Source organism: Macadamia integrifolia, chromosome 11, assembly GCF_013358625.1.
Source record: "Macadamia integrifolia cultivar HAES 741 chromosome 11, SCU_Mint_v3, whole genome shotgun sequence".
Taxonomy (NCBI): domain Eukaryota; kingdom Viridiplantae; phylum Streptophyta; class Magnoliopsida; order Proteales; family Proteaceae; genus Macadamia; species Macadamia integrifolia.
Window position 1 is genome coordinate 25,667,783 of NC_056567.1, and position 11,948 is coordinate 25,679,730.

General features: G+C 36.4%; 1 non-coding gene and 1 pseudogene across 1 annotated transcript; one reads left to right on the top strand and one right to left on the bottom strand.

The window, feature by feature from the left end:
- Positions 1 to 4,762: 4,762 nt before the first annotated feature.
- Positions 4,763 to 5,404, bottom strand: LOC122093664 (annotated as a pseudogene).
- A 1,131-nt stretch (positions 5,405 to 6,535) lies between these two features.
- LOC122094580 lies at positions 6,536 to 6,642 on the top strand. Its single transcript, XR_006144895.1, has one exon. It is a non-coding gene; the product is annotated as a small nucleolar RNA R71 (small nucleolar RNA).
- The last annotated feature ends 5,306 nt before the right edge of the window (positions 6,643 to 11,948 follow it).

Here is an 11,948-nt window from a genome sequence, read left to right on the forward strand (position 1 = left end):
GTAGATAACTTATGGGTGATCCCATACTTTTTCATTAAGGCCTCAAAAGGCCGATTACAAAAATGAGTACCCCTATCACTAATTATTGCACGTGGTGCACCAAAGCGAGAAAAAATGTTCTCTTTGAGAAACTGGACCACCACTTTGTGGTCATTAGATTTACAAGGTATGACCTCTATCCATTTAGAAATGTAATCAACAGCCAAAAGTATGTATAAATTTTCAAAGGAATTAGGGAATGGTCCCATGAAATTGATGCCCCATACATCAAATATCTCAACTACCAAAATAGGGTTGAGGGGCATCATGTTCCTCTTATTGGTATGACCAAAAAACTAGCAGGCGGGACAAGCCTTGTAAAAATCAAAAGTATCTCTAAAAAGAGTAGGCCAATAAAATCCGCATTGGAGAACCTTTGTGGGAGTCTTCTTAGGTCCAAAGTGTCCACCACATGCATAATCATGGTAAAAAGAGAGAATAGAATGTTGCTCATGATCAGAAACACATCGTCGGATAATCTGATCTGGACATATCTTAAACAAATAAGGATCATCCCGAAAAAAGTGCTTAACTTGGGAATGAAACCTATACTTATCTTGGGTGGGCCAGTGATCCGGAGTCACACCTTAAACTAAGAGGTTGACAGTGTCAACAAACCATGGTTCACTGGACACTATAAATAACTGTTCATCTGAAAAGTTCTTGTTGACTGGAGAATCAACAGTCAAGGAATTAGGAAGCTGGGATAAATGTTCTGCAACTAGGTTTTCAACTCCTTTCTTATCCCTAATTTCTAAATCAGACTCTTGTAAATGTAAAATCCACCTAATAAGACAGGCTTTGGCATCCTTCTTCTGAACTAGGTATCTAAGAGCAGAATGATCAGTATACACCACCACATGTGAACCAACTAAGTAAGACCGAAACTTTTCTAATGTAAACACAACAGCTAAAAATTCTTTTTCAGTGGTTGTATAATTGAGTTGTGCATCATTTAAGGTCCTACTAGTCTAGTAAATGACAGTGGGCAACTTATTAATCCTTTGACCTAAAACCGCTCACACATCAGTTCAAAAGGTTCAGTCCAAACAGGTGGTTGAACAATGAGTGCATTGGTCAACTCTTTCTTAAGTTGTTTGAAGGATTCTAGGCACTCTTTAGAAAACTCAAAAGTTTGATCTTTGGCAAGTAATGAAGTAAGAGGTCGGGTTAACTGACTAAAGTTCTTAATAAACCTTCTGTAGAAGCCTGCATACCCTAGAAAAGACCGAATGTCCTTAACAGATTAAGGAGGTGGTAAATTATCAATTAAATCCACTTTGGCTCTATCTACCTTAATTCTCTCCTTGGATATTACATGGCCTAAAACAATACTAGATTTAACCATAAAATGACATTTCTCCCAATTCAAAACCAAATTCTTAAATATGCACCTTTTCAAAAATAGGGAAAGATAATGAAGACATTCAGAATAGGAATTCCCATGAATTGAAAAGTCATCCATAAATACTTTTAAGAATTTTTTGACCATGTTAGAAAATATGCTCATCATGCATCATTGGAACATAGCAGGGGCATTGCAAAGTGTTGTTCTATGGTTGTCCTTATTGGCAACCCAACCACGTGATGGTGATGACGTGGCCAGTTTGGGTGACATGGATGAAAATGATGACATGATAGTGTCCAATGTCACCAATGAGATAACAGAGCGGGATGGTGTGTGTTTCTGGGTTAAAACTAGTAAAATTAACCTATTTATGCCCGAGATCATTTTTGGTAATGAAAATGACATTTTTAGAAGATTGTTTCTTCATAAAAAAGGTAGATTGTAATTTACCTAGTCCAGTGCATTTGATTTCATCACATTCTGATACCATATGAAAAATTTACGGCATTTGTGGAAGTCGAGGGTAATTTCGACATTGAAGAATTTTTTTTTAAAGGAAGTGTTCTCCATGTAACGATACGACAAAAATTCAATCTTTCCAACGGTTCTGATTTCGTCACGTTCTGATTCCGTATGAGAAAGATGCGTCATTGGAAAAATCTAGGGGCATTTCGATCTTTTTACATTGCTGAGTCAGATGATCGGATCTTCTAAAAAGTCATAGAGCGTCCAATCATGGTTCCAACGTACTTCATTTCATCTCGATCGGATATCGTATGAAAAAGTTATAAGTGTTTCCGTGAAGCCAGTTCGAAAATCCAAACTGAAAATTCATCAGTTACTCTCATTGTTGGGTGGATTTTTCAGAATTTATTTTTGAAATTTGAAGGGCTTTTGTATAATTTTAAGATTTTGAAGGTCTGAGTTGCAAGGGATCTTTAAGCACTGAAAAATATGAAGGCAAGGGCATATGTGTATATAAGAGAATCAGAGGGATCCTTAATACACGGCTCAGATTGAGCCACGTTGGTCAGATTTAGATCTGACGTTTCATGCAAGAGCTTGCATTGAAGATACTTAACTGAGGCTTCTCATTGGTGGAGTGTATTAGATATGATGGTTTGGCACTACACCATATTGCATTGACTAGTGTGTGTCGTATCTGCATCATCACCGAAGCTTAGATTCCAATCCCTTAGATCTGGATCAACTAGATCTTATAGATCTAGATCTAATGGTCTCTAAATGATTCTCCTTTATGGGTTAAGCCGACAACCTTTCGGAATATGCGCTGATGTGGCCAATCCATGGTCGACAACACCTTTGACGATGTCAGCGCCTTCGTCATAATGACATCATTGAGATTCAAAACCTATGGTTTAGATCTATTGTCCATTGGTTTAATCGAATGGCACATATCTTTTGATGAGATCTACGGCTAGATCTATGGCTCTGTTGCGTGTGCCACCGGTGTAGCCTACACCACTCCTACGAAGATTCTGTTTCAGGCTATCCTATTGCTCCAACTTCAAATGGTCATATCTCCCTCATTTTAACTCGGATTTGGGTGAACCAAGTTGCGACTTCTTCATTTTTTCAAGCCCTAAAACATGGACCCAAAAAGAATGAGTTTTAAGTGAAGGAAGGCAACGGTTTTGGTAAGAGAAGCTTCCCCCTCTTTGTAATACTTGATGATAAATATTCTTAGGCCATTAAAGGAGGTAAAAGAGCTGGTTGAGGTGTGTTAATGATACATTAACTCAAAGCCAAGGAGAAAGAGAAGAAAGCAATGATGTGTTTGCTTTGAAGAGCAAGAAGCCAAGAAAGAGAAGGTGTGAGGACCAAACTTATCAGTACAAATTTTCAGTCATCCCAGGCAATCAGTTGTGAGATTCTCTAACCGTTGATTTACATTATATGCATGTATGTATGTTAGAGTTAGTTGTGGATGAATGTATACATGCTAGGTTAGTTGTGGATGAATTGTAAGCATGCTAGCTAGTTGTGGATGTATACGCTAAGCAGAGCTTGACTGTAGGGTATTGATATAAGCCCAAATTTACTATATTCTTTATTGAGTGCTTAGTGGGTGCTAAGCACCGGGAGTGGGTGCTTCCGTGTAATGGGTGCTACACATTATACCAGTACTGCGAGTGCCATCTCAGCTTCAGCTTGAGAATTGTATTGAGTAGGTACGAAGCCTTTACAGACACTACTTCGGGGATGTAGATAAATTTTCGAACCTCATAAAAATCCTATGTTGTGGGTGCTTATTGTTTGTATTTTATATTGAAGTGCGTAAAATACGGAATAAGTGTGCACACTTGGAAGTGTCTATGAGAGGCTGAGTGTGCATACGACTGTGTGCGAACAAGGACAGGTATATCAGGTTTTTCTTGGCCAGACATCAGACAGGTTTTTGGGGATCAGAATTAGACTCACTGATTCACCCCCCTCTTAGTGACTGTCAGGTTACAACATAAAGCCCAAAGGACATACGCTTGTAAGCAAATGTTCCATGTGGGCATATAAAAGTGGTCTTATGTTGGTCCTCTAAAGCAATTGGGATCTGGTTATAACTAGAATATCCATCAAGAAAACAATAGTACTCATGTCCAGCTAACCTCTCGAACATCTAGTCAATGAATGGCAATGGGAAGTGATTCTTCCAGGTTGCCACATTAAATTTTTTGTAATCTATGCACACTCTCCACCCTAATTGGACACGGGTTGGAATTAGTTCAATATTGGCATTGGGAACTACAGTCACCCTAGACTTCTTAGGCACTACGTGAACTGGGCTTACCCATTGGCTTTTAGAAATAGGATAAATTATTCCATGATTCAAGCACTTTAGGATCTCTTTCTTAATGGCTTCCATCATCACTGGGTTAGCTCTTCTTTGGGGTTCCGTGGATGGTTTGGAATCCTCCATAAGATGTATATGATGTTGCACAATAGAAGGGCTTATACCCTTGATATCAACCATGGTCTAACCTAGGGCTTCCTTATTATCTTTTAACACTTTAAGTAACTCCTCTTCCTGGCTAGAAGTCAAATTTGAAGAAATTATTATAGGAAGAGTCTAGTCAGGCCCTAGGAAAGCATACCTCAAATTAGATAGCAACTCCTTAAGATCTAGCTTAGGGGGCTTAACTATGGAAGGTTTGGGAATGGAATTAGAAAGGGGTCCTAAGGGCTCCACAGGTGTGTGAAGACTCAATACTTCAGAAAAGAAATTTTCACTATCATCATCCAACTCATCCATACCCTCTTGGAATTCTGAATCAAAATTAATATCAAAGTTGATAATTAAATCATCAGAAAAATCCAAAAAATCTCAAGCATATTGATCTCTTCTTCCATATGTGGTTGTTTGCCTATCCTAAACATGTTAAACTCAATAGTTTGGTTGCCAAAAGATAACCTTAGAAAACCATTCTAGTAGTTAATTAATGTATTACTGGTAGCCAAGAATGGTCGTCCTATAATTATTGGGATCTCATCCTTGGTTGAGAAGGGCTTGGTATCTAATATAATGAAATCAACAGGGAAAATAAATTCCTCTACCTTAAGTAAGACATCCTTAACCATCCCTTTAGGAATCTTAACAGACCTATCTGCCAACTGAAGAGTAGTTTCAGTGGCTTTCAATTTTCCCAATCCTAGTTGCTTGTACACATGGTAAGGTGAAAGATTCACATGTATGCCAAGGTCAAGTAAGGCATGCTCAATATAGGTGTTGCCTATGACACAAGATATGGTAGGACTCCCTGGATCTTTATACTAGGCTGCTATAGGCTGAGTAATTATGAAACTAATGTTACCTGCTAACAACACTTTTTTGGGCACATTAGTGATATGTTTGTGAGTACACAAATCTTTTAGTGCCTTTGCATAGGCGGGGATCTGGGATATGGCATCCAAAAGAGGGATGTTCACTTCTACCTTTTTGAATACTTCTAAAATTTTATCCATGGAAGCAATCTTCTTTTTGTTTACCAAGCGATTAGGAAATGGGATAGGAGGAACATAAGGACTGTAAGGGATTTGCTCTTTTTCAGAAGAATCATTTTTTATTTTCTCAACCAAATCATCTTTAATTTCAAAAGAATCTTTAGGCTCACCAGACAAACCTGGAACAAGAGGCAGACTTGTGTCCTCAACTGAAGGAGAGTTAACAGGAGTAATAGATGGGAAAGATTTAGGAACGCTCTGTTGGTACTCGCTACCACTTCTAAGGGCATAAACAACATTACATTGGTTAAATGGTCCTTGTTGGATCTAACCTTGTACTATATTTAGTGGTGCATTAGTTGATGCATGTGAACTAATAGGCTGTGATGCCTAGGGTTAGACTCTGGTTGACTGGATAAAGTTTCTTTTTCCCTCTCACGTATAATTGAGATAACTTGGGTGAGTTCTCTCGTAAGATTTTGATGGCTTGTCATGATGAGGGCCATATTTTATTTCAGGTCACTTATTCTACTTGCTTCTCCAGTTTTAGTAAACCTAGGGGGTTGCTAATAAGATGATAAGAGAGGGGCCCTAGGAAAACTAGCCTGTGGTCCTACATTTGAACTAGGAAAAGTATTTTGGGAAAAAGATTGTTGTGCAAAGGGAGGCCTTTGGGGTCCAGGTTGACCCTAATTATGAAAATTGGAAGGCCCTGCTTGGTTGCCCTGATTCCAAGAGAAATTTGGGTGATTTCTCCATTCTAGATTGTAGGTGTTACTATATGGATTATTCTGGTATAAGGCATTAACACTATCATTAGAAGTGCCCCTAGAGGTGTTGGGGCATTCTTCTATGACATGTCCAGGGGACTAGCACCAAGCACAAATCTTAACCAAATTGACTCATGATGACTCTCTAGGAACAATAGCCTCAATCCTCTTGATTAGGCTATCCAACTAGGCTTCCTTGGCTACTATCCCATCCACAAAATACCATTTTCCTCCTATGGTTGTTTCACTCTCTTGGGTTGATTCTCATTCACGGGTTTTGTCAACTAAGTCAAGTAAGAATTCCCATGACTTTCCTTCATCTGTAAAGGATGTGAATCCCTCAGGGCACATAGACTTTATCATTTGTTTAGTTGGGTAATCAATACCCTCATAAGTTGTTTGACATAAATTCCATAAGTCTAGGTCATGGTGAGGGCATTCTTGGAGTAGATCCTTGAATCTCTCCATAAGTTTGGAAAAGGACTCACTAGGCTTTTGCCTAAACTGAAGGGTATCACTTCTAAGCTTATTGATCTTGTGAGTTGGGAAAAACTTCTTAAGGAAGACAACTGTGAACTGTTCCCATGAGATTATGGAATTTATGGGTAACCCATACAACCTACTTGTGAGTCTCTCTCTAGCTTTATCCCTTTTCTTTTACTTTATTTTTATTTCAACATTTTTTTCCTTCATTGCTTTTTAATTGCGTGGGGTGTTTATTTTCAGTTATTTATTTATTTAATTTTAATTGTGTGGCTTGCATATTTAAATTCTTAGATAACGAATGGTTAAGATGTTATTTTAGATACATATGTTTAGGACGGTAATTAGAATTAGACCACAACCATTAATCGGTTCACTTTTGCATTATTAAAAGAAGTAAAAAAATAAAGTGGCTACTCTCCCTGTGTTCGACCAGTAGCTACACTGATCCGTACACTTGTAGTTACATTTTAAAATCTCAAACAAATTTTGGCGCTGTTACCGGGGAAAGGGATAGCAATAATGTAACGACTGAAATTAAAATCCTAAATTAAAAAAGAAAGGACAGTCAGAAGAGGGAATGAGAGGGAGGAGAGAAGACTACTGAAGGAGCCTACTTACTTGAACTTCAACCCTTGAACTGAAAACTTGATCGATTTGAGATACTACCAGTACTAAAAATCAGATCTGGAATAAACCAAATCTGAAATTTCTAGTATTAGAGAAAACAAATCTGAAGAAAAAATTGAACTTGAAAGACATGCTTCATAGCTTGTTCTTGTCACCTAGAACTAAGCCTAGAACTAGAACTTGAAAATTACAACCTCAATTGTTTAAACAATAAAAATAAAAGATAAAATCAAAAACAAAAGCGCTTGCATTAATTGAATAAAAAGAACTTACAAAAGTGTTTAAAGCATAAACCTATAACCACAGCTAGAGAAAGAGAAAACTAGAGAAAGAGATAGAGCAACTAAGAAAAAACCCTAGAAGATGAAGTGCTTCCTCCCCTTGTGTTAATTCTATTATATAGAGAATGGGGGAGGGAAGCTAACGATTTTAGCTTCTAAAAAAAAAGATTTTTTTTTATCTTGTTGATGAAGTGGAGGAGAGAGGAGAGAGAAAACGTGTGGAGAGAGATCTCCCACGATTTTTCTTACCTTTTTTTTCCTATTTTTTCTCCATTTTTCTATTTTTCTCTCTCTTCTTGCACAAGAAACCCCCTTTGACCGATTTTTCTTTCTTGGATTTGGACAATATTATATTTTAATGGAAAATTCCATCCATGCCCTTGTCTTTTCTTTTCTTTTTTTCTTCTTTCCTATTTTTTCTCTTTATTTTCTCTCTCTTCTTCAAACTTGCGTACAACCATCTTGGTCGACCTCCTTTAAGTGATGAGTAGGAGAGAGAAAATCTTCTAGAAAAAACCTCAACAAAATGGTTGCTAAGAGGTTCGAACTTGAGACCTCCTAATAAGCAAGGGATTTTGCACATCACAACTCACCAACTACACTGGGTAGTTGTTGTTACCAAAAATGAATCTTCAATCCCTTAAGGATGTGGTCCATCGATCCTTGTTGGCATTTAAAATATTCCTTATACCCTTAGGACAACTACAGATGGGCTGATTCTGCATCTCAGTTCAGTTCTGATCCATTATTCTTTTTCTGGCCCCGAAAAGAATAATTACTTGTACGGTTGACCAAACGAATGTGTACTTGCAATTGAACACATCCATCTTGCTCAGAATTTCATCCTCTTCGCAACATGAAAAAAAAATAAGACCTCTTTAGTATAAAATTGGAGATATAGAGCCCGATAGTCCTTAAGGCCTTGAAATTATAAAACATGCAAAAAGAGAGTAAAACCCAAGGTAGCTCCATTCTAAATATGTAAAATGCATATTTTACTACAATAGATTTTACACATAAATGTGCTCATCAGCTATATACCTTGGCCTATTGGAGGCTTGGTGTGACAGGAATCATCGGCGTCATGACAACTGTTGCAGACCAATGCCAATGATAGTGAAGGTTGTGCTTGATGACCTGGATGATCTATCGTGCGTCAATCCTATGATGATAAAATCTTTAAAGAAGCTCCATTTTTCTGCTTCTCTACATCTAGGAGATCATCCAAGCACCCCAAGGAGATTATAGGGCTTTGCTGGATATGAAATTCAGAAGGATGCTTTAATATTAATGTTGATGGGTGTTCCTTTGGGTAACCCTAGTTACAAAAGCACTGGAGGGGTTGTGTGTGACCATTTGAGCAGCAATTTGCAATGATTTTCTTCTTTGAAAGAATTACAACAAACTTTTGTGCTGAATTTACTACATTTTCTGAAGCTATTAAACTAGCGATGCATATGAGCTTAATATGGATCGAAGTTGAATATCACTCGTAAGCTGTTGTTTGGTGCATAGCTAGGAAATCCATTCCGAGTGCACGGGTCATGTGCAGCCGCTGGTCGATCACAGGGAGGTGAGCTCTATGAAAAATTCAGTTCCAACCTAGGCAGAATGTACTAACTAATGGGGTATCACAAATTAAAGTAAACTAAACTAATAATAGTGAAAAGGACAAGAATTAACCATGGAATTAAATTAAAGATACAAAAATAAAGTGAACCAAGATTAAGGTAAGAATGAATAAATGAATCTAAAATCATACAAGCACTAAGATGTGTGAAATTATGATGTGGGGAAGCACTTAGGAATTAGAATCCACCATGAGATTTAAGAACAATCTACAAACAATCTAGCCCTATATCGCATGCATGAATAGGTCAATAGGAAATATGAATTTTTAAATCTAATATGTCCTATGAGTTATTCTACACATACATAGCATTAGATTATAAACAAGACCATATTGGAAGTTGGTAATTACGCATACAAAAGGTAATCATTGGCATACATAATTTTGACTTTGCAATAGAGTTTTGGTTACATGGAATTAAGACAACGAGCATCAATTGCTTACAAGTTACTCCTCATTTTATAGTTCATCCAACTCCCAAGTTGGAAGATTTAGTTAACCATGGGGATGAGTAAGAATGAAAAATTACTAGAACATGGACAAAGACATTAGAATGAACTAAATCTGAAATTAAGAAGAAAATAAAAAAGAAATACTTTACTGAATATGTATTGTAGAAATCTAGGCTTAAGAACTTCAAACTTCAACTTCAATCTTTACTTAAAACCAAAGAGAAAAGAAAAAGCTCTCTAAAAATTTTGTGCTTCTCAAGTTGTGAATTAGGTCTTTATATATAGGTTAAGGAGAGTGTGTCAGAAGTAGTTTAGGAATGAAAGAGATACTTGCAAGATAAGGAAAGGAGTGTTAGAAATCAAGTAGAATAGAGAAAGATATTTGTATGAGAAGAAAGAGGGAAAGAAAGAAGGAAGCCAAGTAGAAATAGAAATGGAAAAGTGAGAATTACAAATTGGAGAGAGGAGAGAGATTATATAATTAATTTTTAAAAATTATAAAATTTAATTTAAATTCTAACTTAGCCCAAAACGGTTTTTGGGCTATATCTCTCCATCCTAAACCCGGATTGACTCGAATTGAGAATTAAATATGCATCATTTTAAATTACAAACGTAACGAGTCCAATATCCAATATGTTTCGTCAATTTCTCGTATTTTAAAATTATCATCATGCCCCTACACTTGCGCAAGTCCTCCTATATCCAATTCTTCTTTGTTGCTCAAGCTCTTGGTCAAACTTCTAAATTGAGGTAAAATTCCTCACTTGCCTTTGATTGCTTCAATTAAACTTCTTTCCATCTTGCCCTTGATTACATGTGAATCGATCCATAGATAAACTAGTGTCTAGATTGCATTGGATCCTTCCATTTTTCATTTTTTATGTGCATGTTCCTATAGCCTGCAAATGTGAGAAAATCACATTATGTAGTCACTTTTGTTATCGATCTAGAATCAAAATGTTTAATGAAAATGGTCATGGATGTAAAAATTATGGTCTAATCACACTCCCCAACTTGAACTTTTACTCGTCTCGAGTGAAATAAAGATAAATAAACAATTAGCTCAATTCCATCACTTAAGAACGTACTACAATCCAAATTCAATAAATCATAGCAAAAACTCTAAAGACTTGTTAATGCTTTCAACACAAACTTAAATAAAGAACAAACATTCCTCCATGTCAAGCAAATTTTCACGTATACACTTAAATTCACCCATCTCAAGTTACACTTTAAGTGTTCAAGTGTTTTATAATTCAGCCCATTTTTTTCTTTCATTTCATGCCATTTTTTTTTAATATTTTTCTCTTTTTCACACATGCTACTAAAGTTCATGCAAGATTCTAGCCTCTTAAGCACTCTAAATGGTCATTGTAGCGAGCTTTAAGGCAATTACTCTCAAGCCAGATGACCTTAAGGAATTAGATGTAGAACACCCCTAGGGCTTACTAACTCGAACCAAATAGGTTACAAGCCAAAACTGAACTAATGAGCAATATCTCAATTTTTTTTTCAATCATCCAACTATTTGACGCGAAGCTCAATGCTTGTGGCAAAGAGACCCGGTTACTAAGAATGTGATCTTTTTTCTTCATTTTTAATAATTATTATTATTATTATTATTATTTTACTTAGGCATTCATAGATACATTGATACATCTTCAACTTACAAGAGATGGAAAAACTCAAAATTCTCAAGTGGAAACTCAACAAACAATAGAAGACTATAGTGTTATATGTTTAACTAAGTGTTAAAGGACTTTATAAATCCCATAATCCAAGCTATAACTCAAGAAAATGAAATTTGAATGCTCAAAAATGGAAAATTGTGTTTGTCCATTTTTTTTCCTTCTCATCTTCTCACCCAATGGCATACACATAATATAGAAAATAAAGAATAAGGGAGAAATAAATATAACCAAGAGGGAAAGAGCAATACAACCTTGTGGATTGAAATGTGACTACCATCTATCATCTATCAGCTCCCAACTACGCCTGATATCTCCTCTTACTTGGAAAAATTACTAAAAGATAAGAATAAAAACTAAAGTAAGATGGTGGGTTGCCTCCCATGAGTGCTAAGTTTACCATCATCAGCCATACAAATAATGGAAACAAGAACAAAGAGTGGGAACGTCACTCCCCAACTTAAAAATTGCTAGTCCTCAAGCAAACATAAAGAAAAGAAAGAGAAAAAAATAAAAATAAAAACTAACTCACTTTCATAGGAATCACGATTGTACTTAGCATGTGCAACAACCCTTTAAACCCCTAGGTTACCTTAGTGGACAAATAGTGTCTTGTGACTATTTGTAGAGAATAAACACACAAAATTCAAACTCCTAAAAGATATGA